Source organism: Rhinopithecus bieti, unplaced genomic scaffold, assembly GCF_001698545.2.
Source record: "Rhinopithecus bieti isolate Rb0 unplaced genomic scaffold, ASM169854v2 scaffold_13558, whole genome shotgun sequence".
NCBI classification, from domain to species: Eukaryota; Metazoa; Chordata; class Mammalia; order Primates; family Cercopithecidae; genus Rhinopithecus; species Rhinopithecus bieti.
The window spans coordinates 2240007-2252732 of NW_016808198.1; the positions used below are offsets into that span (position 1 = coordinate 2240007).

The window sequence follows — 12726 nt, forward strand, 5'->3', positions numbered from 1 at the left end:
TTTTTAGAAGATTTTCTTCCTTACTTTTTCATCTTTATGTCTACACTTCCTTGTTCTTCTGCTTTTATTTTCTAAATATATCATAATTACTCTCATATTTCATCCCAACTATCCATAGAATTTTACAATTTTGTACAATCTTATTCAAAAGTGAACAAAGTTCAAAAATATTTTTAAAAACAAATAAATTAAATGTAAAAATATACATTATTTATACATTTTTTAATGCTAAAACTAAGTTAAAATCAATATATATAGTAATCAATAAATATTTAAAATTAAGTAAAATAATAGAGTTGACATAACGATGTTTTAAAATTAAATTTCTTTATATATAAGAATAAAACTACTCACAGTTCTAATGTTCAAAGTAAAATATATATATATATATATATAATTCATGCATGCTGGCCCTGTAGATGTATAAATTTAGTAGTTATAAGAATTATTTAATACCGACAGAATTCATTCCTGACAGTGTACAGCTACTGTAAAACCCACAATAAATCATGGGTTTATCCAAACTCTCAAATTGGAAGATAAAAAAAAGCAAGCAAATGTATAATTGACACTATTGAAAAATTACGTTTTGCTATACAGGAACATATTTCATTCCAGGTAAAAGAAGGAGGACCCGACAAGTTCACTAAGTCTGTTGCTATTTTTCCCAAATGCTTCAGTCTCTCCATCAATGTTAGAAATGAAGAAATCCACAACCCTTATGACCTTGAGATGCAATTGTTTTGAGAACTTAGGGCAAAACTTGTGAAGTGCTTCCCTGGAGCATAAACCATGTTAGTCACTGGAGCGATGCTATGTCAGTACTGAACATTGAATCCCAAAAGAAAAGATAGCAATGCACTGTGAAGTATTTTGGGGATTGTAATCGGTGAAGACTTCTAAAGAACAAACCCAAGGAGAGGCTCGTCTGTCCCAGGTTTTAGAGCAGTCACAAGGAATAGTGTTTACTTATTGACAAATATTTTCTAACTGGTTTGGTTTTCCCTTGCAAAATTCTCTTAGTAAGACAAAACATATCTTTATCTCACCCTTGGAGCTAAAGTAACAAATAAATGTTAAGAAAAAAATATGAGAAAGTTACATTTAAAAGTATTAATTAGTCCAATACCACTAAAAATAAGTATACTTCATTTTCTATTTTGATTTCAATTTGAGAGAAAATGTCACAAAGTTTAAAGAAAAATGAGTAGTAGGATTATTAATATATTGTTTTGAGACACAGTCTCACTCTGTTACCCAGGCTGGAGTGCAATGACACAATCTTGGCTCACTGCAACCTCAGACTCCCAGGTTCAAGTGAGTCTCCTGTCTCAGCCTCCTGAGTGCTGGGATTATGGCATTCACCACCACACCCAGCTAATTTTTGTGATTTTTCTTTTAGTAGAGACAGGGTTTCACCATTTTGTCAAGGCTGATCTTGAATTGCTAACCTCAAGTGATTCACCTGCCATGGTCTCCCAAAGTTCAGGGATTACAAACATGAACCACCGCACCCAGCCACAATTCTTTTAAAATCTTCATAATTATACTCATGGTCATCCATGAGTATCTTCATTTATGTACATAAAATACATACACATGAATATTTGTGAGTAAACAATTTATAACCTGATGATTTCTGTACATCTTACACCTCGAAAAATTATAATCTCTACCAATAACTATTTTTGATATCAGGCAAATAATTTAGAGTTTCTGTTTCTTCGTCTTTATAAAAAGAGTAATAGTCTATTATCATAATCATAGCATTGTACACAAATCAAAGCCACCAAAAATACACACAGCTATAAACCACTGGGTCAAAGAAGAAATCATTGAGACTAATGAAAATAGTAACATAACATATTGATGTGGTTTGGCTGTGTCCCCATCAAAATATCAACCTGAATTTTATTGCCCAGAATTCCAAAGTGTTGTGGGAGGGTCCAGAGGGGAGTTAATTGAATCATGGGGCTGGTCCTTCCCATGCTATTCTCATAATAGTGAATAAGTCCCTTGAGATCTGATGGGTTTATCAAGGGTTTCTTCTTTTGCTGCTTCTCATTTTTTCCCTTGCCACTGCCAGTAAGAAGTACCTTTCACCTCCTGCCATGATTCTGAGGTCTCCCCAGCATGTGGAACTGTAAATCCAATTAAACCTCGTTTTGTTCCCAGTTTTGGGTAGGTCTTTATCAGCAGTGTGAAAACAAACTAATACACATATGATATGCAGAAAAGTCTGTTCTAAAAGGAAAGTTTATAGCAATAAATACCTACATTAAGCAAACAAACAAAAAAATATCAAATAGAAAACCTAATGTTACCCAAAGGAATAAAAGAAAAAAAAAAAAAGCCTAAAGTTAGTAGAAGGAAGAAGATTACAAAAATCAGAACAGAAATAAATGAAATAGAGACTTGAAAGACAACAGAAAAGATCAAAAGAAAGAATACATCAAAAAATAAAATCATAAATAAAAAGGAGACATTACAACTCATACCACAGAAATATGAAGAATCATAAGAGACCACAATGAATAATTGTAAGCCAACAAATTGTATAACCAAAAGAAATGGATATACTTCTAAATACATTCAATGTACAAAGACTGAATTATGAAGAAATACAAAATATGAACACACCATTAATGACTAAGGAGTTTAAATCCTGGCAAACAAAACAAAATAAAAAATAAATAACAACAATCAAAAGCCCAGCATCTTATAGCTTCATGACTGAATTCTACCAAACATTTAAAGAACTAATGTCAATTCTTCTCAAACTCTTCCAAAAACTTGAACAGGAGACAATACTTTTAAGCTCATTTTATAAGGCTAGCATTATCCTAATACCAAAGCCAGGTAAGAATGTTACACGAAAAGAAATTACTGGCCAGTATCCCTGATAAGCATTGGTGAAAATATCCTCAACAAAAAATATTAGCAAACTGAATTCAACAGCACTTTAAAAGACGTATGCACTATTATCAAGTGGGATTTATTCATGGGAGGCGAGGATGTTTCACTGTATGTAAATCAACAAACAATATATCATATTAACAGAACGAAGAATAAAAATCATATAATCATCTCAACAGATAAAGAAAAAGCATTTGACACAATTCAATATTCTTTTATGATAAAAACTCTCAACAAATTAGGTATAGAAGCAAACTACTTCAACACAATAAAGGCCATATATGACAAGCTCATAGCTAACATCCTCCTCAGTGGTGATAATCTGATTCCTATAAAATTGGTAACAAGATGAGGTTACTTAGTTTCATCACTTATTCGACATAGTGCTGGAAGTCCAGTCAGAGCGATGAAGCAAGAAAAATAAATAAAAGACATTCAAATATGAAAGAAATTAAATGGTCTATATTTGTAGATGACATATTCTTTATATAGAGAAAACCCTAAAGGCTACACCAGAAAAGCTGTTAGAAATAATAAACTAACTCAATAAAGTTGCAGAATACAAACTTAGCATACACACAATCAATAGTGTTGCTATATACTAACAATAAACTGAAAAATGAAATAAGAAATGGCCTCATTTATAATAGCACAAAAAATACTTAGGAATAAATTTTACCAAGGAGGTGAGAGATCTGTATACTAAAACTTATAAAACATTGATGAAATAAATTGAAGAAGACACAAATAAATTTTTAAAACACTCATTTTAATGGATTGAAATTATTAATATTGTTAAAATTTTCAGACTATGTAAAGTAATCAACAGATTTAATGCAGTCCCTTTTAAAATTCCAATGACATTTTTCACAGAAATAGAAAAAAAAATTGCAAAATTTGAATGGAATGTGAGAAGACCCTGAATAGTCAAATAAATCATTAGAAAATGTTGGTTAACCTAGTTATCTCATATAATTATTGTGACTAGCTAGTCACACTAGATCATACTTCCTGATTTCAAAATACACAGCAAAATTCTAGTAATCAAAACAACATGGCACTGGCATGAAACAGACATGTAGCTCAATGGAATAGAACAGAGACACCAGAAATAAATCTACGCATTTATGGTGAACTAGCCTTCTACAAAGATGCCAAGAACACACATTGGTAAAAGATGGTCTCTTCAATAAGTGGTGCTAAGAATATAGGAAATTCACATTCAGAAGAATAAAATTGGACCCTTACTTCTAACCATATACAAAAATCAAATCAAAATGGATTAAAGATTACATGTAAGACTGGACACTAAAAGTTATAGAGGAAAACATAGGATAAAAGGTTTTGATGTAGTTCTTAAAAGATTTTAGGATATGACCCCCAAAGACAAAGGTAACCAAAATAAAAATAGAAAAAAGTGATATTTCATACATCTAAAAGTCCTCTGCTCAGCAAAAGGAACAACCAACAGAGTGAAAAGGCAATCTGTGAAATTGCAGAAAATATTTGCAAACGATATGTCTGATAAGGGGTTAAGGAACTCAAATGAAAGATTACAAATATTGGCAAGGATGTTGAGAAGGTAACACTTTTACACTGTTGATGAGTCATGAATTAGTATAGTTGTTATGAAAAATAGTATAGAGGTTTCTCATAAGATTAAAAATGGAACTACCCATATGATCCAGCAGTCCCATTTCTGCTTCAAATGAATTGAAATAAATATGTCAAAGAGCCATCTTCTCTCCCATGTTCATTGTAGCTTTATTCTTAATAGCTAGGATATGAAACTGATCTAAGTATCTAGGAAAAGACAAGTGGATTTTTAAAATGTAGGGTGTATACACATACACAATAGAATACTATTTAGACCTTAGTAAGAAAGGAATCTGTCATCTGTGACAACATGGATGAACCTGGAGGATATTATGCTAAGTGAAATAAATCAGCCTTACAAATAACTTTTGGTCAGATAGGAAGAATAGGTTCTGGGACTCTATCATACAGCATAGTGAGTATAGTTAATAATGATACACTATATTCACAAAAACTGCTAAGAAAATAGACCTCAAATATTCTCACCCTATACATACACAGAAATAGTAAATGTGTGCATTACAAGATATGTTAATTAGCTTGATTTCATTATTATACAATGTATATAGTTATCAAAAATACCATAAATACAATTTTAAAGGTAATCTTTTAAATTTTAAAGGTAATGTTTAAAGGTTAAACATTAATAGAGATAAAATACAAATCAAAATAAAAGTTAATAAGTCTCTCACCAGCTTTAAGGTCAAGGAATATCTTTTTCAATGACCTGGAACAATCTCTCTGAAGTGTAATCATCGAGGAAGATAGTACCCCCATTTCTCAATTTCTGGAATGGTAGGAGCTTAGCCTTGGGTGAAGGGGGCTGGTTCTCACTCCAAATTGCAAAACTACCTCTTGCTGTAAAAATGTGGTAATTTGTTTTTTCCTTTGAATAAATCCAATTAGCTAACACAGATGGTCAACTCAATTACCAAGTGAATTTAGGATCAACTATGTGTGACAAATGGTACTATCAAGTCCTCTTACTGAGGACTAGTTATTATTTATTTGGAAAATATATATGTAATGGATTGTACCTGCTTGAATATATAAAAGGGTGAAATTTCTTTGTTTGCAATCTCTTCAGCAAATTACCTATGTGCATCACATTCTGGTTTAATGCCTAGTCGGTAATATTTTTACTTTCCTTTTTACCTCTACAGAGAGGTTTTCAGAGTTGGGAGGATATTTTGTTTTCATTTTCACTAATAATTTTGGCAACAGAGATACAATGAGTTTTGCATTTTCTAAACTGAATGGTCCAGCTGAAGGTCTTGTGAGCACACAACACTCAAGCAAGATACCGTGAATTATTATGCCTCTCTTTCTACTCTGCACAATTTTGGAATACCAGCCAAATGAACCCCCATCTTAAAATTCAAGATTTTACTATTAAATAAACATCAATAATACAGGCTCTAATGTCTCATCAGTATTAATATACTTGGAAAATACAAGACACCAGAAATGCTGCCTGAAAGTGTGTCTCTTAAAGAATTAATAACTTTCTATTATATTTGAAAAAATGTATGATAATTCAATCTAGCAGTAGACTGAAGATGGTTCTTCTGATTTGAATAAATTAAATGAATGCATTGAGGTTCATAGACAGGCCTTGTTACATAAGAATATGTTCTCCCATCGCCCAAATTCATAGGTTGAGGACCTAACCTCCAATGGGACTGTATTTACAGATACAGCGTAAAGAGATAATTAAGGCCAAACGAAGTCATAAGAGCAGAGTCCTATCCAATACGACTCATGTTCTTGTAATAAGAGGAATAAATACCAAGGATGGAAACCACAGAGAAAAAAAGGCCATGGCCACATGAGGATGCAGCAAGAAGACAACCATCTGCATGTCAAGGAGAGATGTGTCTTGAGAAACCAACCCTGCTGGCAACTTGATTCTGGATGTCCAGCCTCCAGAACTGTGAAGAAAATAAATTTTTGCTCTTTAAGTCACTCAGTCTATGGTATTTTGTTATGCAATCCCTAGCAAACTAATACAAATCTCATCCAAAACAAGTCAATCACTAGTATTTATGTGATGAATATTATTCCAAGAAAAAAAAATAATTTGGATAGGCAAAAGGGAAAAAAGCAAAATAGAATAGAAAATGTGAGAATTAGAGGTACTTTTTCTTTCACAGAACACTTCTGACCCTTTTTCTGCAGTGGCTACTTCACCTTTTCCCCTGAACATCTTGTCTTTATTCCTCATTACCTCAGAATGAGTCTAGGGAAGGGAAGTTAATGACCTCTTCGATGAATGGTTTCTTTCTGCTATGGTTTGAAAGTCTCCCTTCCAAAATTTGTGTTAAAATTCAATGGCCAATATGACAATATGAAGAGGTGAAGCCTTCAGAGGTGATTAGGCCATGAGGTTTTCTTCTTTCTGAATGGAATTAAGGTTTTTATAAAGGAAATTTCACTCAAACTTTGGCTCCTTTGCCCTTCTGCCTGCTGTCATGTGAGAACGGTGTTCCTCCCCTCTACCAGATACAGTAACAAGATGGCACATTGAAAACAGAGATAGCTATTGTCAGACAAACAAACCTGTTGATGCCTTGATTTTGGACTTCCTAGCCTCCAGAACTATGAGAAATAACATGCTATTCTTATAAAGTATCATGTGTCAGGAATTTTGTTACAGCAGCATAAATTAACTAAGATATCTGTGTCAGGAGATTTTCCTGAAAAGAGGGATGAGGGAAAAATGTTATTATCTACTTTTTGAGGGCACAGGTTTGAGTGCCTCATGGTCAACTGTGATTTCACTCTATGTCTTAGCCTTGATTTCCCCTCCAAAAGTCCCTTATTATTCATGTACCATGAAGCTAGAAAAACAGAAGATATAAGGAGACCTAATCACGAAAATATGAGAACTTGAAGAAAAGGCTGTCTTTTAGGAAGACAACAGGATGGAGAGTAGCTGCACTTGTCAATGGAAAAAAAGGCAAAGAGAAAAGATGTTAAATTGATAAACATAGACACAGAAAAGAAACCAAAAGCTATATAACTTTCATTTCCTTTGTCTCAGAGAAAAACCTGCTTTTATTTGTCCTGCAAGCAAAGCTGATGCCCTCAAGAAGCTACTGAGGACTCCTTCTTCATCTATATGCCTTCTTTGCAAGTTAATATTATTCATTTATATTTTTTTTCTTTTTCTTATGCTTTAGAAGTTGAAGTAGTGCAAAGCAAACTCCTTTACAGCTTCACACATGGGGATGTGTACTGACTCCTATATGGCATTTTGTAACTAGTCAGCTTTGTTCCTTTGATAGAACAAGAACATTAGGATTCTAAAGATTCTATCAGGGAGTTCTGGTGGACAAGGGAAGCTGATTTTCTGACACACATCTTCCCTTCCAATACACACACACAACTATGAAAGGACTTAATAGTTTAAGAGACACATTGAAAAGAGTTGCTAATAGCTGGAGTTGAACCCTTGCTGAGAAAGGTGAGGTAGAAGGTATAATGGTGTTCCCAGAAGGGGGGTGAGTCCCCCAATTCATTATCATTAATTATTCATTGAGACGTTCGTACAGTTTATTGGCATAGATCCAATGGCAGATGAAATAGCCTTCTGACCATAAATACCTTTGCCTTGTCTCTTTTGCAGGCTACAAAATAGAATTACAGAAAATGTAATAGGATACCAGGTGTAGAATATCACTTAAGTCTTATCAGTATCTACTTGGTTTGGGTATCATCAAAAGAAAGACAAAGAAGAAAAAATGTTAAAGCTTACTGTGTTAATTGATCAATGAGCATTCTGTACTAAAGGGAATAATCTCTACTCTGGCCAATCTATAAAGGTTGAAAAAGAAGAATCCATGGCATTGGAAAAGGAAGTATAGAAGTAGACTGGGGAGGATACAGGAGGCACAGGAACAAGGGAATTAAGGAAGTCCAGAAAGCTATGGAATCAATGGAAAATGACTTAAAATACATTTAGGGACACTCAGATGTGAGAATTGGTAATAGTGGTGCTACTTATCCTGTAGCTTTCTCAATAATTTCTCACATGCTTTTGGTAACAGATTAATACAAGTTGTTGGTATTTTATGTCTTTTTTTTTTCTCCTACTTGTTCTTTTTTCCCCCTAGTTCCCGTACAGATAACTCCTCTGAGGATCTGAGGCACATGTGTTCTTACCTTGTCCTGATTCTCCTATACATCTTTTTGGGAGAGAACTGTGCAACTTACAGGCTACCTTATTTTGTACTGTGAAGGAACCGTCTCTGGAGCTCCTTGGGAAAAAAAGTGATCTGATTTAGCTACCATGTGCATTTTGAAAGAAAAGGGCTATGTAAGAAGAGAGCATCTCACACTGTGCCAGAAAAACACTCCAAACTGAAAAAGAAAACAAAGTTTCACTTTTGGCTCTAGTGATACTTATACTTGCTATAGAACCAATAAAAAGTGTTTGTCAAAAGGGTAAGCCATGATCACGTGCAAAAAGGAATCTTTTACTGAGAGCTCCATTAAAAGGAATAAAATCAATTATTACAAATATCAGAAAAGCAAGGAATAAATTTTAAAAGGGCACTTACTTTGTCATACTCATATACTTACAGTAAAGAAGAAAAGTAAATTTGATAGAGATGGTTGCATTAGTCCATTCTCATGCTGCTAATAAAGACATACCCAAGACTAGGTGATTTATAAAGGAAAGAGGTTTAATGGACTGACAGTTCATCATGGCTGTGGAGACATCAGGAAACTTAAAATCATGACGGAAGGGGAAGCAAACACATCCTTCTTCACATAGTGGCAAGAAGAAGAATGAGTGCCCAGCAAAGAGTGGTTATATAAGAAATCTCCTTATATAACGATCAGATTTTGTGGGAACTAACTTAATGTTGTGAGAACCGAAAGGGGAAAACCACCGCAATGAATCAGTTATCTCACCTGGTCCCTCCCATGACACATGGGGATTATGAGAACTACAATTCAAGATCAGATTTGGGTGGGGACACAGCCAAACCGTATCATTCCATCCATGACCCTCCCCACTCTCATGTTCTTAAAATTAAAAGCATAAGCATGCCCTTCCAACGATCCCCCACAGTCTTAATTCATTCCAGTATTAACTCAAAAGTCCAAGTCCAAAATCTCATCTGAGACAAGGCAAGTCACTTCTGCCTATGAGTCTGTAAAATCAAAAGCAAGTTAGTTACTTCGTAGGTACAATGTGGGTACAGGCATTGGGTAAATACACTCGTTCCAAATGGGAGAAATCAGCCAAATAAAGTGGCTGCGGGCCCCATAGAAGTCCAAAATCCAGTAGAGCAGTAATTAAACCTTGAAGTTCCAAAATGATCTCCTTTGAATCCATGTCTCACATCCAGGTCATGCTGATGCAAGAAGTGGGCTCCTACAGCCTTGGGAACACCAACTCTGTGGCTTTACAGGAAGGACATAGTCCTCCTCCCAGCTGCTTTCACATGTAGCTGTTGAGTGCCTGCAGCTTTTCCAGACACATGATGCAAGTTGTTGGTGGATCTACCATTCCGGGGTCTGGAGGATGGTGGACCTCTTCTCACAGCTGCACCAGGCAGTGCCCTAGATAGGACTCTATGTGGGGGCTCCAATCCCACATTTTCCTTCCATACTCCTCTAGCAGAGGTTCTTCATGAGGGTTCTGCTCCTGCAACACACTTCTGCATGGACATCCAAGCATTTCCATATATACTGTAAAATCTAGTCAGAGGTTCTCCAACCTCAATTATTGTCTTCTGTGCACCCACAGGCCCAACACCACGTGGAAGCTGCCAAGGCTTTGGGTTTGCACCTCTGAAGCAATGGCTTGAGCTATGTGTTGGTCCCTTTTAACCACAGCTGTAGCAGAGGCTTCTGGGATGCAGGGTACCATGTCTCAAGGCTGTGCAGACCACCAAGGCCCTGGGCCAGGGCAAGAAACCTTTTTTTCTCTCCTAGGCATCTGGGCCTATGATGGGAGAGGCTGTCATGAAGGTCTCTGACATGCCATGGAGACATTTTTTTCCCATTGACTTGGGAATTAACATCTGGCTCCTAGTTACTAGTTACTTATGACCAGGCTTGGATTTATTCCCAGATTTTTTTTTTTTTTTTTTTTTTTTTTTTTTTTCTATTGCATTGTCAAGCCGCAAATTTCCTGAACTTTTATGCTCTGTCACCTCTTGAACACTTTGCCACTTAGGAATTTCTTTAGTCAGATAATCTGAATCATTTCTCACAAGTTCACATTTCCACAGTTCTCTGGGTCAGGGCAAAATGCCGCCAGTCTCTTTGCTAAAGCATAGCATGTATGACCTTTATTCCAGTTCCCAAAAAGTTCCTCATCTCCATCTGAGATCGCCTCAGCCTGGACTTCACTGCCCATATTACTGTCAGTATTTTGGTCAAAGCAATTCAACAAGTTTCTAGGAAGTTCCAAACTTCCCCCTATTTTTCTGTCTTCTTCTAAGCCATCTAAACTGTTCTAATCTCTGCCTGTTACCCAGTTCCAAAGTCGCTTCCATATTTTCAGGTATCCTTACAGCAGCACCACATTACCTGGTACCAATTTACCCTATTAGCCTGTTCTCATGCTGCCACTAAAGACATACCCTAGACTGCATAATTTATGATGGAAAGAGGTTTAATTGACTCACACTTCCGCATGAAAGGGGAGGCCTCAAAAAACTTACAATCACAGCAGAAGGGGAAATGAACATGTCCTTCTTCACACGGTGGCAGGGAGTAGAAGAATTTGGTCAGGTGAGGTGGCTCACATGCCTGTAACCCTAGCAATTTCAGAGGCTGAAGTGGGCGGATCACCTGAGATTGGGAGTTTGAGACCAGCCTGACCAAAATGGAGAAATCCCATCTCTATTAAAAAAGCAAGCAAACAAACAAACAAAAAACTACAAAATTAGCCAAGTGTGGAGGCACATGCCTGTAATCTCAGCTATGCAGGAGGCTGAGGGAGGAGAATTGCTTGAACCTGCCTGGCGGAGGTTGTGGTGAGACGAGATCATGCCATTGCACTCCATCCTGGGCAACAGGAGCAAAAACTCTGTCAAAAAAAAAAAAAAAGAATGAGTGTCCAGTAAAGGGGGAAGCTCCATCATGAGAATTAACTCGCTATCATGAGAACAGGATGGCAGAAACTGCCACCATGATTCAATGATCTCCACTTGGTTCTTCCCATGACAATGGGGATTGTGGCAACTAGAATTCAAAATGAGATTAGGATAGAGACACAGCCAAACCATATCAACGGTCAACCACTGATAAAAGAACTTAGAGAAGTAAGCATGTCTGTTTTGTTAATCCCTAAAGTTCCTCATCCTGCATCTCTTCTGTCTTTGATATTATTGTCTGCAAGTTTTTCTCTGTAATTAATCCACGTTCTGCATTTTCGTGCCTCCTCTTTTATTTCCTTTCTTCCTCTCTCTCTCTCATTTCTATTCTTCTAGCAGATGAACGTAAATTCTTTTTTGTTTGTTTGTTTGTTTTTTGTTAGACGAAATCTTGTTCTGTCTCCCAGGCTGGAGTGCTGCGGTGCGATCTCAGGTCACTGCAAGCTTTGCCATCAGGGTTCACGCCATTCTCCTGTGTCAGCCTCCCAAGTAGCTGGGACAGCTATACAAAAATACAGGCACCTGCCAACACGCCCAGCTAATTTTTTGTATTTTTAGTGGAGACGGGGATTCATCCTGTTAGCCAGGATGGTCTCGATCTCCTGACCTCGTGATCCGCCCGCCTCGGCCTCCCAAAGTGCTGGGATTACAGGCTTGAGCCACCGCGCCTGGCCTGTACTGAAATTATTGTGTCCTTTTGCTTATGAAGGAGTTCAATATGAGATAAAGGATTCCACAGGGGTTTTGATTCTCCTACAATTTATCTAATTGTTTATAAAACAAACAAATGAACAGCAATAACAACCTCTCTCAAAAAAAGAAAAAAACACTCAGACAAACTTTTCCCACCAGAGACATCTATAGTTATTCAAATACAGATGAATTTCCACAGGCCTTAGAAACTAGAGAGCATGCAAAATTGAATACTTGGCTTTGGTACCATTGCATAAGGCCTCACTAGACAAACTGCGGCATTGCTGAACCGAGGAAAAGTATTGAGGTCATTGGTTGATAGCTGTGGGCCACAAAGTCCATTTTGCAGATGTAAGTAGATTACTACTAAAAAAAAAAAAAAAAAAAAAAAAAACTTTGTTTT

The 12726-nt window shown here is 36.2% G+C and overlaps 1 long non-coding RNA gene across 1 annotated transcript in view; it reads right to left on the bottom strand.

Moving 5' to 3' along the window:
• Positions 1 to 12726, bottom strand: part of LOC108537963 (uncharacterized) — an 87834-nt gene that overhangs the window by 72168 nt on the left and 2940 nt on the right. The window contains exon 2 of the long non-coding RNA XR_001887970.1: positions 5205 to 5370. This is a non-coding gene — a long non-coding RNA (uncharacterized LOC108537963). The remainder of the gene's footprint in view (positions 1 to 5204; positions 5371 to 12726) is intronic.